This window comes from Salvelinus sp. IW2-2015, linkage group LG18 (assembly GCF_002910315.2).
Source record: "Salvelinus sp. IW2-2015 linkage group LG18, ASM291031v2, whole genome shotgun sequence".
NCBI lineage: Eukaryota > Metazoa > Chordata > Actinopteri > Salmoniformes > Salmonidae > Salvelinus > Salvelinus sp. IW2-2015.
The window spans coordinates 31,950,961-31,973,755 of NC_036858.1; the positions used below are offsets into that span (position 1 = coordinate 31,950,961).

Below are 22,795 nucleotides of genomic sequence, written 5' to 3' on the forward strand. Positions count from 1 at the left end.
CTTTCGAAATGCTTCCAAAGTTGTGTTAAAATGGCTTAAGGACAACAAAGTCAAGGTATTGGAGTGGCCATCACAAAGCCCTGACCTCAATCCTATAGAAAATTTGTGGACAGAACTGAAAAAGCGTGTGCGAGCAAGGAGGCCTACAAACCTGACTCAGTTACACCAGCTCTGTCAGGAGGAAATGGCCAAAATTCACCCAACTTATTGTGGGAAGCTTGTGGAAGGCTACCTGAAACGTTTGACTCAAGTTAAACAATTTAAAGGCAATGCTACCAAATACTAATATAGTGTATGTAAACTTCTGACCCACTGGGAATGTGATGAAATAAATAAAAGCTGAAATAATTAATTCTCTCTACTATTATTCTGACATTTCACATTCTTAAAATAAAGTGGTGATCCTGACTGACCTAAGACAGGGCATTTCTACTAGGATTAAATGTCAGGAATTGTGAAAAACTGAGTTTCAATGTATTTGGCTGAGGTGTATGTAAACTTCCGACTTCAACTGTAGTTTGAAGCAGGGCTGATTTGGAGGAAATTAATCACTCACTGCAAATGAGGGACAGATTAGGAGATGACGTGACGTGATCATCATCACACGCCAGAGAGTGAGAGTGTGATTTAGAGTTTTTTGAAGTTTGTGTTTGAAAGTTTTCAAACCACAACATTTGGGATTTTTTCCCCTCAAGTACAGAAACCTTTCAAGCACTGTTATAGGCGTTGCACTGAAAAGGATAAGAAGTTTGCTTGATGTATTTCATTTTTTTTCTTCAAAATCAAATCAAATCGAACTGTATTTGTCACGTGCCACGAATACAACAAGTGTAGACTTTACCGTGAAATGCTTACTTACAAGCCGTTAACCAACAGTGCAGTTCAAGAAGAGTTAAGAAAATATTTACCAAGTAGACTAAAATAAAAAGTAATAATAAAAAGTAACACAATAAAATAACAATAGCATGGCTATATACAGGGGGTACCGGTACCGAGTCAGTGTGCGGGGGTACAGGTTAGTTGAGGTAATTTGTACATATAGGTGGAGGTGAAGTGACTATGCATAGATAATAAACAGCGAGCAGCAGCAGTGTTCAAAAAGGGAGGGGGACGACGACAATGAAAAGTATTATTTTAACTTTTTCATTACTTCGATTTTTATTGTCTAGTCTAGTTTGTTGAAAATGGCTGTTTTTAAAGACTGTGAAGTGATGTGGCATATCTGCTGCTTTGCCTTGGTACTGCAGAAATAAAGCTACGACTCCATCTTACTGGGCTGTCATGACAACTGCCAAGGACATAGCTACATATGAGGACACCGAGATCCGTACATCTGTAATTTAAAAAATATATACACTACCGGTCAAAAGTTTTAGAACGCCTACTCATTCACCGGTTTTTCTTTATTTGTACTATTTTCTACATTGTAGAATAATAGTGCAGACATCAAAACTATGAAATAACACATATGAAATCATGTAGTAACCAAAAAAGTGTGAAACAAATCAAAATATATTTTATATTTGAGATTCTTCAAATAGCCACCCTTTGCCTTGATGACAGCTTTGCACACTCTTGCTATTCTCTCAACCAGCTTCACCTGGAATACTTTTCCAACAGTCTTGAAGGAGTTCCCACATATGCAGAGCACTTGTTGGCTGCTTTTCCTTCACTCTGCGGTCCAACTCATCCCAAACCATCTCAATTGGGTTGAGGTCGGGGGATTGTGAAGGCCAGGTCATCTGATGCAGCACTCCATCACTCTCCTTCTTGGTCAAATAGCCCTTACACAGTCTGGAGGTTTGTTGGGTCATTGTCCTGTTGAAAAACAAATGATAGTCCCAAGCCCAAACCAGATGGGATGGAGTATCGCTGCAGAATGCTGTGGTAGCCATGCTGGTTAAGTGTGCCTTGAATTCTAAATAAATCACAGACCGTGTCACCAGCAAAGCACCCCCACACCCGGTTGGAACCAAACATCTCCAATTTGAACTCATCAGACCAAAGGACAGATTTTCACCGGTCTAATGTCCATTGCTCGTGTTTCTTGGCCCAAGCAGGTCTCTTCTTCTTATTGGTGTCCTTTAGTAGTGGTTTCTTTGCATCAATTCGACCATGCAGGCATGATTCACGCAGTCTCCTCTGAACAGTTGATGTTGAGATGTGTCTGTTACTTAAACTCTGTGAAGCATTTATTTGGGCTGCAATTTCTGAGGCTGGTAACTCAAATGAACTTATCCTCTGCAGCAGAGGTAACTTTGGGTCTTCCATTCCTGTGGCGGTCTTCATGAGAGCCAGTTTCATCATAGTGCTTGATGGTTTTTGCAACTGCTCTTGAAGAAACTTTCAAAGTTCATGAAATGTTCCGTATTGACTGACCCTCATGTTTTAAAGTAATGATGAACTGTCGTTTCTCTTTGCTTACAAATTAACTTTTGAGAAGGTACACCTGTTATTGAAATTCATTCCAGGTGACTACCTCATGAAGCTGGTTGAGAGAATGCCAAGAGTTTGCAAAGCTGTCATCAAGGCAAAGGGTGGCTATTTAGAGAATCTCAAATACAGAATCTCAAATATAAAATATATGTTGATATTTTTTTTTTACACTTTTTTTCTTACTGCATGATTCCATATGTGTTATTTCATAGTTGTCTTCACTATTATTCTACAATGTAGAAAATTGTACACATAAAGAAAAACCCTGGAATGAGTAGGTGTGTCCAAACTTTTGACTGGTACTGTGTGTATGCAGGTTATTCGGGATCTCAATTTACTGTTGAGAATTAGAATAGTAGAATACACAAGTTGCAATTTACGAGACTTGGCAGTGCATCAGCAGTTTCCCTCTTGTTATATGTCACTCACTGACAGTCGCTCAATCAGGCCTTGTCAGCTAACATTTTTTAGATTGGTAAATTAGTCTAGTTAGTCTAGCCTACTATCTAAACGTGTAGTAATCATGGCTGAATTACCGACCGGGAATACAGGGGCCCTGACCTCCAGGGGTCCTCCACTGATTTTTTTTTGTTAGTCACCCTCACTCAGATGTCATAGTAACATGTGTAGAATTGTGGGAAATTAACTTGAAAAGGTGACGTTTTTCTCTCCGCCATCAAGTGGTTTGCCCGCCCGTCCAAAAATGATTTGCCAGTGACAAAATCTCGCTTAGGCTTGTTTGCGTGTGTGTGTGCGTAAGTGTGTGTTTGCGTGGATATGTGCGTGTGTGCTTGGGTGCTTATGCCCGCGTGCTTGTGTTTGTGTGTTAAAAGGGCAAGATATCAGATATTATAACACTTCAAAGCCAGTGTGGGATGTTTTTTTTCTCCAAACATAGCGTTTTAGAGTTTTTAAATTGTATAGAAGTGCAGTAAACGAGCTTCAACTTCAACGTCCGGACTAAAACATAGATCCTGGCAGCCCTCTGGCCACCTCCAATAGAAATGTCATCTCCATCTGGCCCCAGGCTTCCACCACAACAGACATTAGTGTTCTGGCTATCAGAGTAGAGATACCAGCATCCTAAAGGTAAAACCACAGTAAAACCACGGTCTCTGTTGCCCCCACGGCTCCGAAGCCCACCCCACCCGCCTGATGGTATCTCTACCCTCCACTTTCTCCTCTACCCTCTCCTCTCCGCTCTCCTCAAGCCCCTAACCCCCCTTCCCCATCTCCTCTTCCCTCAGCCCCTCTCCCCCCTTCCGTCTCCTCTTCCCTCAGCCCCTCTCTCCCCTTCCCTGTCTCCTTCTCGCCTCCAGCCCCTCTCCCCCTTCCCTTCTCCTCCTCTCCCTCAGCCCCTCTCTCCCCTTCCCTGTCTCCTCTTCCCTCAGCCCCTCTCTCCCCTTCCCCGTCTCCTCTTCCCTCAGCCCCTCTCTCCCTTCCCCATCTCCTCTCGCTCAGCCCCTGTCCCCGGTCCTCTCTCCTCCAGCCCCCCTCTCCACGTTCCCCATTTCCTACTTCCCCTCAGCCCCTCCCCTTCCCCATCTCCTCTTCCCTCAGCCCTCTCTCCCCTTCCCCGTCTCCTCTTCCTCAGCCCCTCGCTCCACTTCCCCGTCTCCTTTCCCTCAGCCCCTGTCTCCCTTCCCCATCTCCTCTTCCCTCAGCCCCTCTCCCCCCTTTCCCCGTCTCCTCTTTCCACTCAGCCCCTCTCCCCCCTTCCCCGTCTCCTCTTTCCCTCAGCCGCGTGCTCTCCCCTTCCCGTCTCCTCTCCTCAGCCCCCTCTCCCCTTCCGCGTCTCCTATCCTCCTCAGCCCCTCTCCCCTCTTTTCCCCGTCTCCTCTTCCCTCAGCCCCTCTCTCCCCTCTCTCCCCTCTACCATTTCCTTTTCCCCTCCAAATAGCTTGAAATCACATCACCTGCTGAGAGCCATAATAGAACATCTCTATGGTGAGAACATCATCATCATCATCATCATCATCATTATCAGTAGTAGTCCGTGTGTGCTTGCAGCATTCAGTGACTAGCACCGGTGGTAAGGGTAATTATCAGCACTAGCATTGTAGCATGAGTAAGACCAGTCCACTGTGTGATTATGCCAGTACCACTCCCTCTGCAGTTTGCCACGGAGCCATGCAAAATGAGGGAGACATAATCGTGTGTGTGAGTGTGTGTGCGTATGCTCAACGTTCTGACTTACTCATCTGCAACATATTGTTGCAATTAAGATATTCCTCAAAAGTCTTTGACTCCAATTCTCTGGAGAGAGAAAGCTCCGATCTAAACGCACCATATACTCAGAAAGTGCCTTCAGTGGTACATATGATGTGTAGGGACATCGTGTCTTTGGACTGTGTCCTCCAGCCTGTCAGACCCCTCTATCTGTCCATTGGTTGCATTAACCTTCTACACTGACCGTAACCACGTGAATCATCCCCGTCACTTTCATGCATTTAACCTTAAACCGCCTCCCTTAAACCAGCGAATCACAAAGACTCGCGTGCTCAATTCCCCGGACAGTAAATGGGAGGAAGTGCAACTTCAGCACTAGGCTGTGTGTGTGTGTGCGCCAGATAAGAAAAAAGTCGACATCATAGGTATTAAAAGCACTCATGGCAACAGCAAACTCTGCCATCTTCTGCCACCTGCTGTAATCAGTCCCTGCAGGATTGCAATTTTTTGAAGTACGTTGATTGGTTCAAATTGCGAGCCCTCTTTTTGTAGTGCGGTGGTCAGACAGTTTTTTATCCAGTAATATTGCAGTGATTTGATTGTTGTATGCGGTAATAGTGCAGGGATTGGTCAAACTTGCAAGCCCTCGTATAATATGCAGGCAATTGTTGATTTTGCACGCAAAAAAAAAAGGTTTTTGTGGAATTGCTAAATCCTGGAGGGACTGGATAATGCTGTCACAGATAGGAGTGGAGGCTCTCTCTGCTGCCTGTCTCTCCCTGTGCATCCCCAGTAGTAGCAGCAGGAGCACAGCATATTCAGAGCCTAAACTGTCGGGTGCTGAGGGGACCAGCTTTAATTAAAGTCCTGTCTATCAGCGGGGCCCCGCAATGGCTCCTGGCCCCTACCACTCTGACAGATAGAGGCAGGCTCTAATTGTCAGGGCCCAAAGATAAAGTGGAATTCAAATGGTGTGTGTCTTGGGGTGGTGGGGTGGGTGTGTGGTGTGTGTTGTGTGTGTGTGTGTGTGTGTGTGGTGTGTGTGTGTGTGTGTGTGTGTGTGTGTGTGTGTGTGTGTGTGTGTGTGTGTGTGTGTGTGTGTGTGTGCGTGTTGCGTGCCCGCTCCCCATAGGCTTGTGACCAGCTGTGAAGTATAGTGTTTGAGCAAACACACACACTATGTCGTGGGACTCAGACCCTCTGCTGCCAGCCCAGCCTGTCAGTCATGTCACCTCTTAGCTCCTAGCCGGGAGGAATACCTGTAATCTACACTGGACAGTTTTTATTAACACTTTTTTTGTCTCGAGGGAAACACTGAGCGCTTCGGGACCAATTTCTTGTTTTGTCGCCTTTCTCTTCCCCCCACGTCTTTCCCTTTGTTCACTCGCTCTCCGTTTCTCACTCTCACTTCTGTCCACCGTTTTGAAACTCACATACACCACTGCTGTTCATAAAACTGGTAATCGTGCGCCCGCACACACACATTCCAAGGCCTGGCATTGTGAATTTGAGCTTGCATCTGCAAGTTCCAGCGGAAGGAATTTCCCAGCATGTTCATTCCCATGGGGTTAGTCAGCAGACAGCTGAACAATTGTAGACAGGATTAAATACACTCTCACTAACAGATACTTTAAAGGTGCTGGATATGCATCTGCAATTCCCGCACATCCTTAGGGGGTTGGGAACTTGATTCAAATCAATTGAATGTACAAGCCAGGCAGGGGAGAATCAGCCATGTGTTCGGTGAAAGAGGCAAAGGAAGCAGAGGGAAGCAGAGGTATTTTTGCTTCTTGTTATAGTAATGTGTGAAGAGAGAGCGGTGCAGAATGACTGAACAAAGCCCACTGGTTTGTGGGAGTTCCCATCTGTTTCCCTCTGCAGCACAATAGACCCTCTCTTGCATGACATGTTTTTCTGCTGCTCACGGTTTGAGAGTGGCAGAGCCCCGGCCCACGACCACGGAGAGCGGGCCAGCCCAGGACCCAGGAGGGCGGGCCAGCCCAGGACCCAGGAGAGCGGGCCAGCCCAGGACCCAGGAGGGCGGGCCAGCCCAGGACCCAGGAGAGTGGGCCAGCCCTGCTGAATAGAGTTCAGATGTACCTGAGACTTGGTTGCTGTGTGCGTTTGGGGTGGGGGTAGGTTGTGGGTGGTTGGGTGGTGCGCGTGTCTGTGTGCGTTTGTGTATGCCTTCATTCACGCATGTAGGTGTACAGTATGTTTATGCATGTGATTGATCTGCAGTCGAAAGATGTGTTTGCGTGTGTGTGTGAGTGTGTTTGCGTGTGTGTGTGGCTCTGGTGCTTGTATGTGTGAACAGCAGGGACCTCTTCTCTGGTCACATGATTGAGTAGTCATCCAGGTCTTTGAGGCAGAAAGACCATCAAAAGAGCCTTTGTTTACAACTGGAGTGTAGAAATCCTGAGCTGGGCTTTCTTCTCCTGTGGGGCTGGATAATGCTCTCTGTGGGGCTCTCCTCTCCCCTTCCCTTCCCTGCTTTACTTTGGGCTCCTAAATAGACAGAGTTCATCTCTCTCATCTCTCTCGCTGTCTCTCCGTGTCTTTCTCTCTCTCATCTGTCACACACACACGCATATTCACTCACTCACTCACTTTCATTTCCATTCACTCTCATTCCCTTTTTCTCTCACAGACTGACATTCTCTCGTTTTCTCTCTCTCTCGCTGTCACTCACTCACTCACTTTTCCTTTCATTCACGTTCATTCTCATTCTCTCTGGGAAACAAAGGCGCACATTCTGTCCCCCTCTCTTTCCCTCTCTGTTAAATCATTTTGGAGAGTTGAGTATGTCTCGCTGAATCAATACAGTGGAAAACCCACCCTGTCCTGGGTAAACAGCCATGTTTGGGAACGCACCCAGCAGCTCCCTCTCTCTCTCTCTCCCTCTCTCTCTCTCTCCCTCCCTCTCTCCTCCCCTCCTTTACATTGAGGATCAGGCCGAAAAATCAAGGACTCTGGTGAAAGGGGGTAGAAAATGCATCTCCGTGGCAACCTGTTGAGTGGCCCTCGTCCCGGGCCTTCAAAAGAGCCCGAGCCATGTGACTGTAAATAGAGAGGCTTGAATTCCTCACGGACTGCCCGTTTTCAGACGGCAAGGACCCCCCAAGCTCTGGGAAACAAGCTGTCCGTCTCCATCCTCACCCGATTGCGTATTTCTCCCCCTCCTTTTCCTCCTCCGTCTCCTCCCCTCTGGTAGTGAGGGATCCTTTTTTGTCGTTGTTGACATTTAGAAAGTTCACTTAGAAAATAGATCCGACAGTTGCCTACTAGGGTGTGCGTTTCCATTTAGCGATCTTGTGTCGATAGAAACAGCTGGACGTGATGACGTCACACCTGGAAGATATATATTTGTTATATATTTGTTATATATATATATATTTGTTCCGCAAAAACCGACAGTGTCCACTGACCATTTAGGCAAATTGCACATTCATTCATTATAAATTGGCGACAGCCTGTATGCCGTCCCACCAATCTGTTTCATGTCTGAGGTAGCCCGCGAAAGCCAGCATGGATAGAATGCCTAACTAATACTAATAATATTTGACATATTCTATGAATTCTCATTCTCAATTCTATGTATCGCCACGGTAAAACTTACACCCCTTTAGATATATATTAACTATGCAAGTCAGTTAAGAACAAATTCTTATTGATAATGACTAGGAACAGTGGGTTAACTGCCTTGTTCAGGGGCAGAATGACCGATTTTTACCTTGTCGGCTCGGGGATTCGATCTAGCAACCTTTCGGTTACTGGCCCAACGCTCTAACCACTAGGCTACCTGCCGCCCCTATTGGACGGTGAAACCAGAAAAGCAAATTAGAAGCAACTCAGGCATTCTTGAAAGTCAGGACAATCCTTGTCCTGCAAAGAAACATCATTTTATAGTTGAACATTTGGATTTTGCAAGCAGTAAGCGTTTAGAATGAAATGTGGAGCGGAGCTTTATAGTTACATCACATGCCCCACATACATCATTTATTTGAAAAACACCGTTTTCATCATCGTGTCTTGCAATAAAGAAGAATCCAGCCCTGTCGAACCGATACAATTTTTTGTCGATCTTTAGAAAATGTCTCCTGTATCTGCCGCTTCCATTACACATGTCAGAATATATTTTATTGCGACATTACTCTTGTGGAATCAACCTGGGTCAATGGAAACCTGCCCGGTGTTTTGAGAGTAGACGGACAGACCGAAAAATGAATCTAGCTCTGCAGTGCTGTTTCTCTTAGATGTAGCATTTCACCAGATAGCTGCCTGCCTGCCTGCCTGCCTGCCTGCCTGCCTGCCACCCTGAGGCATGCGTGAAATGAAATGTCACCTCTGAAATAAAGGCCTGCTTCTGTCACGAAAGCATCTCATTTCCCACATGCAGGGCTGTTACTGTGTAATGGCACACTTGACTTCAATGCTATTACAGACCTTTGTTAAAAAAAGGCACCGATGTCTTTGTGTGTGAGAAAGGATGGCAGCGGTGTTTATTGAAGACTGAAATGGAACAGATCGTACAGCACCCTGCAGTGGCTTCAGAAATGTTTTGCAAATCAAGTAAGAATGAATTATTTGACTTCCGTGCGTTTTTGTTAGAGATCTATCCAATTGACATGTTAAGTCATTTGGAAGACTATTTTTCCAAGGGCTTGATCATTATGAGCTAAACACTTCAACATTGACCCTATGCACAGAAGCCTTTCACTGTAGCCTAAAAGCTCTCATGCCGAACCCAAGGTCTCTGGGTGTCACGATCGTCGTCAGGGTGGAAATAACCGGACCAAGGTGCAGCGTTGTGAGCGTACATTTCTTTTTATTATGAATGTCGCCAACAGAAACAAGAAACAACAAAAACTAACCTGAAGCTGACTAGGGCTATACAGGCCACTAACACAGACTACCCACAACTAAGGTGGCAAAACAGGCTGCCTAAGTATGATTCCCAATCAGAGACAACGATAGACAGCTGTCCCTGATTGAGAACCATACCCGGCCAAAACATAGAAACAGAAAACATAGAAATAAAGAAACTAGAAAGCCACCCTAGTCACACCCTGGCCTAACCAAAAAGAGAATAAAAGCCTCTCTATGGCCAGGGTGTGACAGTACCCCCCCAAAGGTGCGGACTCCGGCCGCAAAACCTGACTCTATAGGTGAGGGTCCGGGTGGCATCTACTTCGATGGCGGCTCCGGTGCGGGATGCAGATCCCGCTCCACCTCTGTCTCCCCCACTTTGGTGGCGCCTCTGGACTGGGACCCTCGCTGCAGGCCTCGGACTGGGGACCCTCGTTGCATGCCCCGGACTGGAGACCGTCGCTGGAGGCTCCGGACTGGAGACCCTCGCTGGAGGCTCCGGACTGGAGACCGTTGCTGGAGGCTTCGGACTGGAGACCGTTGCTGGAGCCTTCGGACCGCGGATAATGCTGGAGGCTCCGTGCCATGGATAATCACTGGAGGCTTCTTGCCATGGATCATCACTGGAGTTCTTGCCATGGATCATCACTGGAGCTTCGTGCCATGGATCATCACTGGAGGCTTCGTGCCATGGATCACACTGGAGGCTTCGTGCCATGGATCATCACTGGAGTGAGAAGACGTATGGACAGCCTAGTGCGTGGAGCTGCCACAGGGCTTACCAGGCTGGGGAGACATACAGGAGCCTGGTCTTGAAGCAGGCACCGGATACACTGGGCCGTGAGGCGCACTGGAGGTCTCGAGCGTAGAGCCTACAAACCCGTTCTGGCTGGATGGTTACCTTGGCCCGGCAAGGCGGGCGCTGGCACAGGACGCACTGGGCTGTGCAGACGCACCGGAGACACAGTGCGCAGAGCCGGCGCAGGATATCCTGGGCGTAGAGACGCACTGGCGGCCAGATGTGCTGAGTCGGTACCATCCGTCCTGGCTGGATGCCTACTCTAGACCGCTGATGCGGGAGTGGAATGTAGCGCACCGGGCTGTGAACGCGCACTGGAGACACCGTGCGCTCCACCGCATAACATGGTGCTGACCAGTACCACGCTCCCTACGGTAAGCACGAGGAGTTGGCTCAGGTCTCCAACTGACTCACCAATCTCCTCGTGTCCCCCCCCCCCCAAAAAAACATTTTTGGAGTGGCCTCCCGGTCTTTCGTGCCAGCCGTGACCCTGTGTAATCCTAGGCCTTTTACTCGCTGCCTCTCGCCTTCCTCACTGCTTCCACCTGCTCCCACGGCAGGCCATCCTTTCCCGCCAGGATCTCCTCCCACGTCCAGGATCCTTTCCCATTCAGGATGTCCTCCTTGTCCAGTCATCCTTACCACGCTGCTTGGTCCGTTTGTGGTGGGTAGTTCTGTCACAATCGTCGTCAGGTGGAAATGACCGGACCAAGGTGCAGCGTGGTAAGCGTACATTTATTTTTATTATGAATGTCGCCAACAGAAACAAGAAACAACAAAAACTAACCTGAAGCTGACTAGGGCTATACAGGCCACTAACACTGACAACTACCCACAACTAAGGTGGCAAAACAGGCTGCCTAAGTATGATTCCCAATCAGAGACAACGATAGACAGCTGTCCCTGATTGAGAACCATACCCGGCAAAAACATAGAAACAGAAAACATAGAAATAAAGAAACTAGAATGCCCACCCTAGTCACACCCTGGCCTAACCAAATAGAGAATAAAAGCCTCTCTATGGCCAGGGCGTTACACTGAGACACACTCAATGAACGTTTATCATGATCCGTGTATCCCTCTGAATGCATAACATACTGTAGCTACATGCAGTGAAATATCACCTCCACAAGAGGTATTTCCACCAGAGTATCTCACAAAAATCTCTACATCAATACGCTTCTTCACTATTACAATCCAGATTGTTTGGCTGTGACAATGATGGAGATAGACCCTTTTTTGAGAGCGGATAGCAATTCCAATCCACCGCCAGACCACCAATTAGAATACAGCCTGTAAGATGAATAATGGACAAGGACATACATTTTTACACGAAAGAAATCCTCAAATCTATTTTCATAAAGGAAGACAGGCAGCGGGCCTGTAAGTTGGCCTCTTTTGGAAGATTAGAGAACGTTGAGATGTGGAGAGAGACTCTTTTCCCCGCCATATGTATCTCTGAGGTACGGGCACAGAGAAACAGGCAGACAGATCGGGAGGAAGTGACATCGCTGTGGCGGTCTTTGAGTGTGTCGTGAAAGCTGAGTAGTGTCTTCTAAAGGGAGATAAGGGCGCTGGGGCACCGCGCAGGGTGATGCCCTCACTGCCCGCTGTTTAACTGGCATGTAAACCCCAGTTTGTGCCAATGGTGGGAAAACAAGCCACTGTAGAGAGAGCGAGCCCGCCCGTCTCTGCCACTCCAAACACTCAACTAGTTTAAAGGGAGACTGCTTGCGTTTGTGAAATGTCCATCCTTTTCAAAGCTGTATATTTAATGAGTTTATGCTCCCCTCTGGTTTGATCTGTATTCTGGTAGGAAGAAGTGCCCTGCATGGTGGAGTAACCCACTGTGTGCGTGTGTGCGTAGGGGTGCGTGTGTGCGTGTGTGCGTGGTGGCGTGTGCGCGCGCGTGTGTGTGCGTGCGTGTGTTGTCGTGTGTGTGTGTGTGTGTGTGTGTGTGTGTGTGTGTGTGTGTGTGTGTGTGTGTGTGTGTGTGTGTGTGTGTGTGTGTGTGTGTGTGTGTGTGTGTGTGTGTTGTGTGTGTGTGTGTGGTGTGTGTGTGGTGTCTGTGTCTGTGTCTGTGTGCAGATTCCAGCTGTGTGGCTTGCAGGCATAACTAAATGAAACCTCGGAAAGGTTTCATGCACCATCCATTCCTAATGTGCCCAGGAATGGAGATCACTCTCTCCGTTTGTGTCACTGCTCTTTGCTCGTCACCCAAATCATGTAGTTCAAGTCATAACACCCCTCCCATTACTGGATTTGTGTATAAATCCTTCTCACCTTAGGGACAAGGAGAAGTAGGAAGGCTAGCGGTCCCATTTCAGTGACCTATAGCACCAGGGTTATTCTTTCAGACTTGTGGGATGGAAAGGGGCCACATTAATACTGTCCTATAAGGATAACTAACCTTAATAACAACATTACCGTAATAACCAACCTTATCACTGTAATTGCACTAATAGTAATATGGATCACTACACACGTGTTAGATAGAGCTACTATCCATTGAACTGTATCATATTTCAGGCTTGTGTTTATACAGCAACTAGTGATGCACGATATATCGGTGAGCATATCGGAATCGGCCGATAATAGCTAAAAATGCCAACATCGGCGTCTGCCCGATGTCTAGTTTAACGCTGATGTGGAAAACCGATGTCATAGCTGACCTGCACACCTATATAACGTAGGTAGATGACGTAATGACACCACGAGCCCCGGTACACACTACCAAATAGGTGCTATTTTTCAGATGTTGCCCTACCGGAGTGACACATTATTGTTGAAACGCACATCTCTGAGCTATTTGTTATGGGCGTCACTGCTATTAGCTTCACGACTGACATTTGGACCAGCGACGTCAGCCCCATGAGCATGCCGAGTCTGACAGCACAGCGGGTCGACGAGGATTTTGTACTGAGGAAAGCCGTATTGCATGCTTAAGAATGTGCTGGTTCTCATACCGCTGCTGCCATTTCAATGGCATTTGAGAACATGTTTGAAACTCGGAAACATGAACACACTAGCTAGCGCCATTCAAACAACGACCTTAAGAGATAAGCTCATCAACTGCGTCCGCAGCAGACGTGACACCCTCTGTCACGGCATTGAAACGCCTGCTCAACAAAACTGGTGACACAGACCGTGGGGTTAACACTTGCAAAAGTACTCGAGGCCGTGAACAAGCGATTCGGTGGCATTCCCTCTGAGCTTCTTTACTCTGTCGCCACCATGCGCGATGCTAGGTTCAAGGATGCAGAAACAGGGTTTACGTGAGATGTTACATACGCAGCTGGAAAAGATGGAAATGAACACAGTGACAGTGACGCACCGAGGAAGAGAGGCCACGGACAGACAGAGCTGAAACTTCACTGCTTGACATGTATGATCAAATCCTGGTTGAGAATGAAACGACTGAACAAATGAACAACGAAACAGCACAGCAAGTAAGTGAAAGAAATAGGTTTTGATTATGTTTTACTTGTAATGGGGACATATGTAAATGCCAACAAAATAACTTTTTGGTCAGTGTGGTGTGTAATCTTTATTTAACTAGGAAAGTCAGTTAAGAACAAATTCTTATTTACAATGACGGCCTTCTCCGGCCAAACCCGGACGATCCTGGGCCAATTGTGCGCCGCCCTATGGGACTCCCAATCACGTCCAGATGTCATACAGCCTGGATTCGAACCAGGGACTGTAGTAACGCCTCTTGCACTGAGATGCAGTGCCTTAGACCGCTGCGTCCATGTGTGTGTGTGTTAACTGTTCAACTGTACTACAATGTTTAAAAGGCGCTAACATTTAAAAATCGGTTATCGGTATCAGTTTTTTTGGGGAAAGGAAAATATTGGATATTGGTATCGGCCAAAAATGTCATATCGGTGCGTCACTAACAGCAACTCATGCAAAAAGCCTCAATCATACAGTCTTCGCTATATTACCCTTAGTTCAATTCAACCTTCACATGTAGTCACACATGTAACCTGCTAACGATGTGCATTATACAACTGATGTACTGATATTGACCGATTCTGCTAATACGGTATTAACCTTGATCAAATCGTGTTAGAGTCACAACACTAGCCCGTCCTACATTCTTTCTCCGGGACAAGTGTCTGGCCGTGATGCAGTCATGTCTAAGCATTCTATCAGAGCAGCCTATTAACATTGCAGAGATCACACACAGTAACCTCATGCACTGGGGACACCACTACTCCGCTCCCTCCCTCCCTCTCTCTTTTGCCAAAGCCAATTAACATGAAAGCTCCATGCGCCTGGAGCAGCGCAGGGAACTCTCAAAGATTATCAGGCGAGATGCTGAAGGCTTCCTTAAGTTCCCCCCCCCCCTCCCGTTTACTTCCCGTGACCTACCATGACTTTGAATTCTCACCCAGTTTTGAGAATGTGTGCGTGAGAAAGCACACGGTGGCTAGTTACCATACACAGTACACATAGACACACACACAGTTGGACAAATATACTTAGCTAGTACTCATCAGTGAGTACACACTACGCAGGTGCATGTACATATGCAAACACATGCCATTGCCAATACTCCAGGGTTGTTGTGGTAGATGAAACAAAATGTGTAATTTAAAGGCACGCACATACACAGACACACACACACACACACCTATTTCCCAACCAGGAAACACTTTTTCCCCACCCAGCCCTGGACTGTTCTCAGAATAACCCCGTGGTCTCATTGTACCCTCCTCATCTCTCCTCATTGTGCGAGCCCGGAGACAAAGGAGAGACGGCCAGGGTATGCTGTTTGAGCCTTACATAATCAAACCTCTTATTGGTGTTTGGACATTGAGTTGCACTAAGTTGTGTAACAACTTGTTGACTCTTGAAGGCCCCCTATTCTCTCTGATGCGTCAGCATGTGTAGGATCTGAAGTCAAAGATCCTACACATGCTGAATAGGGTAAATATAGCCTTTGCTACCATGGCCTCTGGTCTCGTTGGTGGGTAAACATGGACGGTGTTTGCGCTGTGCATTTTAACGAGTGTTCGTCTAATTAGCCAGCTAGGCCAATTAAAAGGGGTGCTACAACTCTAATTAACATATATATTGGATTAAGAGCCAATTACCCTGATGAAGCTGTAATGCTGAGGCTTACATGAGTCTTTATCTATCTCTCTGTGTGTGTGTGTGTGTGTGTGTGTGTGTGTGTGTGTGTGTGTGTGTGTGTGTGTGTGTGTGGTGTGTGTGTGTGGTGTGTGTGTGTGTGTGGTGTGCGGCACGCGCGCTAAAACGAACAGGAAACGAGGCTTTTCCACAGAATGTTTTCTCTGTACTGATCAGCAGCATCTCTGTGTCCTGCCTCTGTCTCAGCTGAAAGGAAAGGGCGGGGCGTAGTGCTGTGTGATGTTCAGCTCTGCACTCCTGCCTGTCTACAGCTGCACTGTAATTAATGGGGACTGTGTCTTTGGAAGGAAAAGCTCTGGCTTGCAGTTAACTAAACTCCCCGGGCCAAACTTTCCCTCGTCAGAGCCTCTCAAATGGCTGATCTCATTAGCTGTAGTTCTTTCCCCTCTCTTGGCTCCGGTGCAAGTGGCTCTGGTGCAAGTAGAGATGGGTCGTAGCTGGATTGAAAGTTTGGGGGAGAAACTGGTTGTTGGGAAACTGGTCAGCGTCCGCGTGGTTGTGGAGAGACAGGAAAGGCATGAGTGGATGAGGCGACGCCGTGGCTGGCTGCCAGGACCGAGGAGGGAAGAGAGGGGGAGTAGAGGGGGCGATGTTCAGAGATGGCAGCTGTACTCGGTGGGAGTGGGATGAGTTCCTGGAGAGAAAGAGAGGGGGGGAGAGAGAGAGAGAGAGGCGTCTGTTTTCCACATCCACCCCTGTCCTTCTCCGTGTCCCACTCCAGCCAATTAGAGCGCGACCCTGCCCGTCCTCCTCCTAAACAGCCAATTGGAGGGGCTGTCTGAGTTGACAGGCGCAGGCCCTCGCCCTTGCCCTTGAGAGGGGGAGTTACATTGTAAAACCTGCTGTAATGTTGTAATGGTCACTCCAGACTCACTTTTACCACTGTGTTAATCGGTTTTATTACCGTCGTCACTCTACTTTGCATTTGTTTCATGTCATTTACCAGAAATATACAGAGGACAAGAGCCGCAATTGAATGAGAATTTCGACCGTAAATGTTTATTGGAATTTGTTCTGTAAAATATGAGAAAGCGATAGGTGTTTCCTGATCATATTTAAGTCCAAAGTTAGAGACAGAGATCAGAGACAGAGATAGACAAAGCAAAAAGAAAGAGTGTAAGAGAAAGAAAGAGATGAGAGAGAGAGAGAGAGAGAGAGAGAGAGAGAGCTTCAGTCTGACAGGCTGTGATGGAAATGGGGTAGGCTGGCAGTCATTGTGCTCCAAAGGTCATAGTGACCCCAGCCTGAATAGCAGCGGAATAATTCCTCTTTATGCAAACTGACATAAAAAACATTTCCACACGGCGTGACCTGAGAAGGCTCCCAAAGCGGGCTGTGCCACTGGACACGCACACATGGACAGACAGACAGACAGACAGACAGACAGACAGACAGACAGACAGACAGACAGACAGACAGACAGACAGACAGACAGACAGACAGACAGACASASASASACAGACAGACAGACAGACAGACAGACACAGGTCTTCTGCTCATCACATCAACAGCTCAACACTCACAGCAGTGGGAGGGCAATAAATGGCCGACACGTAGACAAAGGAAAATCAAACCTGCAAATCTGAGAGCGTTCATTCTCTTCACTCACTTCCCCGATTACATTTAATGAGTCATTCTGATTGGGTACAGGATGACAAGATTGTATTTACCGTGACACACACACACAGAGAGAGAGAGATAGCGGTCTGTCTGCATTGACATTTGCTCTACTAATATCTCAATGGATGTGAAATGACATCTTTTCTGTTGGGTTTTTCATCTTGTCATTGTGTTCTGTTCAGTAGATATGGAGATAGAGTTAGTCGTTTGGGGAGCTTTGACCGTGAAGCACACACAGTACACCATTTGCAATGTTCCCTCCACTAAACCAGGAATTAAGGTTCAGTGATGCATGACAAGCGAGAGTTGTATCTCTCTTGAACATCAGAACAAGGCATGATGATTGAATCTTCTCTGCATCATCTATTTCCTTTTTCCCACATGCTTTTCCCCAATGTAGACTGGATCACATTTGAACATGCATTCACCACTCCAAACAGCCGACGAGGACCAAGTCTAATGGAAATGGCATCTGCATTTAGCATAAATCGGTCTTAACTAAAGAGGGAAAATCAAAGACGTGAGGGATCTGTTGAAAGGGGTTAAGAGTTAACAGCTAGGAGCACGCTGTTGCACGGCTAGGCATGTTAGCATGGTCATGGATTAACTGCCGCTGAATTCATGGGTTCTAAACTCCCGTCAAATTCTGTAATACATAGCACTCCAAACTGTAGGCTCGCTGCAGGTGCCGATAGGGACAGATAGGAAGGAATAATGAAAAACCAAGAAGCAGATTAAAAGGGTTTATCGTCTGGAGCAATTGGATTTGGCTGAAATCGACCTTATTGATGTTTGCTGCAAGTTACCAGAAACTAAGCAAGTGTGAACTGTAAAAGCACACATCTAAACACACACAAAAACACACATACATTGGGTTCTATTTTAGCAAACCTAACGCAATGGTGTGTCAGAAATATTTTTGTAGAATTTCACAACCGGAATTATGGGCACAGTGGCTGGCGGTGGCGTGAAAGGGCTGGGTTTTGATGAATAAACAAGTTGTGGGTGTGTCAAGGCTTGACCCCTCACTGGCCAATCAGAATATGCTCCATAGCAAAATGTTTGGTTGCTTCAAGTTGTTTATTTACGCTATTGTATGTATTGCGTTGTCATCAACTCCAATTTGAATGTTAGTTTGTTAAATAGCCTACAGAAACAAAATAACAAAATATATGTAGGCCTAGCCCATCTTTGCTAAATATGTTGAACATGTTTGCAGTCAACATTGTAAGAAGCCTAATTGTATGGCTTCAATATGGAAATACAGTGCACTCAGAAAGTATTCAGGCCACTTGACTTTTTCCACATTTCGTTGCGTTACAGCCTCATTCTAAAATGTATAAATAGTTTTCCCCTCATTAATGTAAATACAATATCCCATAATGACAAAGCGAAAACAGTTTATTTTAATTTGTACAAATGTATTATAAATAAAAAGCTGAAATATCACATTTACATAAGTATTCAGACCCTTTACTCAGTATTTGTTGAAGCACAGGCTTGTCACACCTGTATTTGGGGAGTTTCTCCCATTATTCTCTACAGATCCTCTCAAGCTCTGTCAGGTTGGATGCAGAGCATTGCTGCACAGCTATTTTCAGGTCTCTCCAGAGATGTTCGATCAGGTTCAAGTACGGGCTCTGGCTGGGCCACTCAAGGACATTCAGAGACTTGTCCCGAAGCCACTACAGCATTGTCTTAGCTGTGTGCTTAGGGTTGTTGTCCTGTTGGAAGGTGAACCTTCACCCCAGTCTGAGGTCCTAAGCACTCTGCAGCAGGTTTTCATCTCGCTGTACTTTGCTCCGTTCATCTTTGCCTCTATCCTGACTAGTCTTCCAGTCCCTGCTGCTGAAAGACATCCCCAAACAATGCTACCACCACCATGCTTCACCGTAGGGATGGTGCCAGGTTTCCTCCAGACGTGACGATTGTCATTCAGACCAAAGAGTTACGTTTTGGTTTCATCAGACCAGAGAATCTTGTTTCTCATGGTCTGAGATTCTTTAGGTGCCTTTTGGGAAACTCCAAGCTAGCTATCATGTGCCTTTTACTGAGGAGTGGCTTCCGTATGGCCACTCTACAATAAAGGCCTAATTGGTGGAGTGCTGCAGAGATGGTTGTCCTTCTTGAAGGTTCTCCAATCTCCACAGAGGAACTCTAGAGCTCTGTCAGAGTGACCATCGGGTTCTTGGTCACGTCCCTGACCAAGGTCCTTCTCCCCCGATTGCTCAGTTTGGCCAGGCAGCCAGCTCTAGGAAGAGTCTTGGTGGTTCCATTTAAGAATGATGGAGGTTACTGTGTTCTTGGAGACCTTCAATGCTGCAGACATTTTTTGGTACCCTTCCCCAGATCTGTGCCTCGATGAAATCCTATCTCAGAGCTCTACGGACAATTCCTTCGACCTCATGGCTTGGTTTTTGCCCTGACATGCACTGTCAACTATGGGACCTAATATATACAGGTGTGTGCCTTTCCAAATCATGTCTAATGAATTGAATTTACCACAGGTGGACTCCAATCAAGTTGAAAAAAGGATCTCAAGGATGATTATTGGAAACAGGATGAACCTGAGATCAATTTCGAGTCTCATAGCAAAGGGTCTGAATAGTTATGTAAAATAGGTATTTATGTTTTTATATTTAATACATTTGCAAAAATTTCTAAAAACCTTTTTATTGCTTTGTAATTATGGGGTATTGTGTGTAGATTGTTGAGGAATTGTATTTATTTAATCCATTTCAGAATAAGGCTGTGACGTAACAAAATGTGGAAGAAGTCAAGGGGTCCGAATACTTTCTGAATGGCACTGTATTGTTAAACATAGTATTCACACTGATATAGGGGCTAGGCCTACTGTATATTGCATAATGTCTGCCATGTCTGAGCCAAGGACATGCCAAACATTGTCAATAAACAAGATTCAATTCACTATTGATAAGACTTAAAAAGAGAGTGAATAATTTGAATCAAAATGAAACAACTTGTTTTAAATAGGCTTTGTCGTAATACAGTTACAGGCACCATATTTGCTCCCTGTAGGTATATACTATTAAGGTGGATTATGGTGGCTTTTACACGCATCCAAAATAATAACTGGAGCTGGCAACAATAATCATAAAAAGGGGATGTCCGCTCACTGTGTTGCTGCTCTCAAACTTGATCTTTTAATAAAGCTTTGGTGATTCATATTTGTTTCAAAGCAGTCTCACGAGCCAAACCCTATTTGAGAAATGCATTGGGCAGGACAAAAACAAAAGAAAACATTGAGTGGAGGGGAGGCTTGGTTTTTAATCAAATGAAACGAAAAACAAACAATCTGTTTTTTTTTGTTTTTTTTTAAACAACAACAACATTTCGAAATAGGACGGGGTCAGAAGCATGATATCACAAATCACTTCTCTCGTTCCATGGCACTACGTGCACATTCGGGCCTAAATGTCTTTACGCATAACATTCGCACGTCTACACAAAATACTAGGCTCCTGTCAATTGTATCGTTGCCTTTGTGCGAGGCACATTCTCCAGAAAATGTGCAGTTGATATGGAATTATTAGAGGACTGAATAGTTTAGAGGAGCGAGTCTTTGGTAATCCGACGAGGGGCGCTCTTTGAAAATGGGGATGGATAGCCTACTTGAACAAGAGAAATGAAGTAGGCAGGTATGTGAATTGTGAATAATGAAAAAGCATGAGGGCAAGAAAACCTCCAATATTTCAAGTCACTCTCAGTAGACTATTTAAAAAAACCTATATTCATAGGCTACTTGGACAATGGCCAGGATAAACAAGACTAAGGGGAGGGTTGACTATGCTTCGGTTTTAATCAAATTAAACGAAATGGGGGGGGTTCTAAATACGAGATTTACTGGTACAAAAGGCACATCTCTCCTTCCATGGGCACTATGCGTCATGGCTGCATAAGCTCCTCTTCTGCACCCAAAATCCATTCCATTACCAACTGTGTTACTGATGACACCTGCTTTGGATGGGTCTTATAGAACTTCCCATTAGCGCTGCATGAAATTGTCACTTTTGTGCTTGTTTTTAAAAGACCCCCCATAAAATATTGCCACCTCTCCCAACTCAGCGCGAGCCTGCTGATGTTGGACAGGTCAATTGCAGAACCTGGCGTAAGCCAGTGCGCCAGTTTTCACAATGACGAAATTGCATACTAACGTGCGTTTGACACTTGCGCCTCCTTAGCGCCACCTGGAAATAGAACCCATGTAAACACAAATGGGTACTCGCACTCGCGCACACAATACATTTGTTTAAGACACAAACACACACACACACACACACACACACACACACACACACACACACACACACACACTGAAAAACACACGCTCCAGTGTCTGTGGCCGGCTGCTGAATTGTGCTACTGTGTGAGTTGTGCAGAGAGAGACAGAGAGTGGCCCTTTTTGTGTCTGCGCTTGGCAGCGTTTAGCTGTGGGAGCGGGAAGGGCCCACGGCAACACTGTCACAGCAGAGGGGGAGGTAGAGAAGAGCGAAAGCTACCATGTGTTTGATGTGTTTGAAACCATTCCACAGATTCCGCCCCAGTCATTACCACGAGCCCGTTCTCCCCAAATTAAGGTGACAGCAACCTCCTGTGATATTCCTAGCTGGGAGATTTAAGAAGAGACACACATAGGTTAATGTGAGAACATGACTCGTGGACTACTGCCATTGACACTGACAGCTAAAGTAGAGGGCCAAGCAATCACGGTCAACAGACTCTCACACGTGCATCCCTGACAGCAGTATACAGACTGTAACAGTGGAGGTGTTAAGAGAGCCCTACTGGACTCACTGATATGAGTGACAACACAGCACCACTCACTGGCCCAGGCCAGCAACTACAAGCTGAAGGCAGACTAGAAACCAAACATACCAAGAGTCATCCATTGGTGTCCATTGTCCAAGATCGAAAAGCTTCCACACCTCCCTACCGTATAATCGGAGAGGAATGTGCAGAGGATGACACTGTATTGTCCTTAAACACTCCCAAAAACACACACACACACATTATATCGATGCTACGCTGCTGCTCAAAGAGAATTGAACATAACGGTACCACTCAAGGACAGAACTAGACAAAGGAGGCTGGTGGGGCGGGTCTATAGGAGGACGGGCTCATTGTAACGGCTGGAATGGGATGAATGGAAAGGAGTCAAACGGGGTTTTTCCATATGTTTGATGTGTTTGATACCGTTCCATTCATTCCATCCCAGATCTTATATACCAGCCTCCTCTGGAACTACAGTAGACTCCGTTGACTCAATACAGAGTCAGAGTGATTTATTCCTGCAGTGCCTTCTCTTCATAGGCTATTAATCACTGCAGTCTTCACTTATTAAAAAGTATTGATGTTTACAGTAGATACAGGAGCCCTTTGAGCGTTTTGTTTTTGGCTCCCGAAGGCTTGGCTCAGAGTGTTTTCTAAAAGTACGTTTACTGTGATTCTGTAGACGACGCGAACACACACACACAGACACACACAGTATGGGGCTTGAGAATGTACCATGTCAGGTCAATGCCTTTTCCCCGCCCCCTCATCTTCTCATCTTCACCGCATTTCCCCAAAATCAAAGTTGTGATCAAGTTCTGTCTCATTGCGTTACGTTTTCCAAACGTATTGTTGCTCTAGGCGTGGAGATGAATCATCCCAGTGATGTGAAAAAGTTTGACTGATGAACAAAGTGTTTCTCCTCCCATTCGTTACTCTGGCAGATGAGGC

At 46.2% G+C, this 22,795-nt stretch overlaps 1 protein-coding gene across 1 annotated transcript in view; it reads left to right on the top strand.

The window, feature by feature from the left end:
• LOC111977852 (KH domain-containing RNA-binding protein QKI-like) overlaps positions 1-22,795 on the top strand; it is a 107,681-nt gene that overhangs the window by 74,593 nt on the left and 10,293 nt on the right.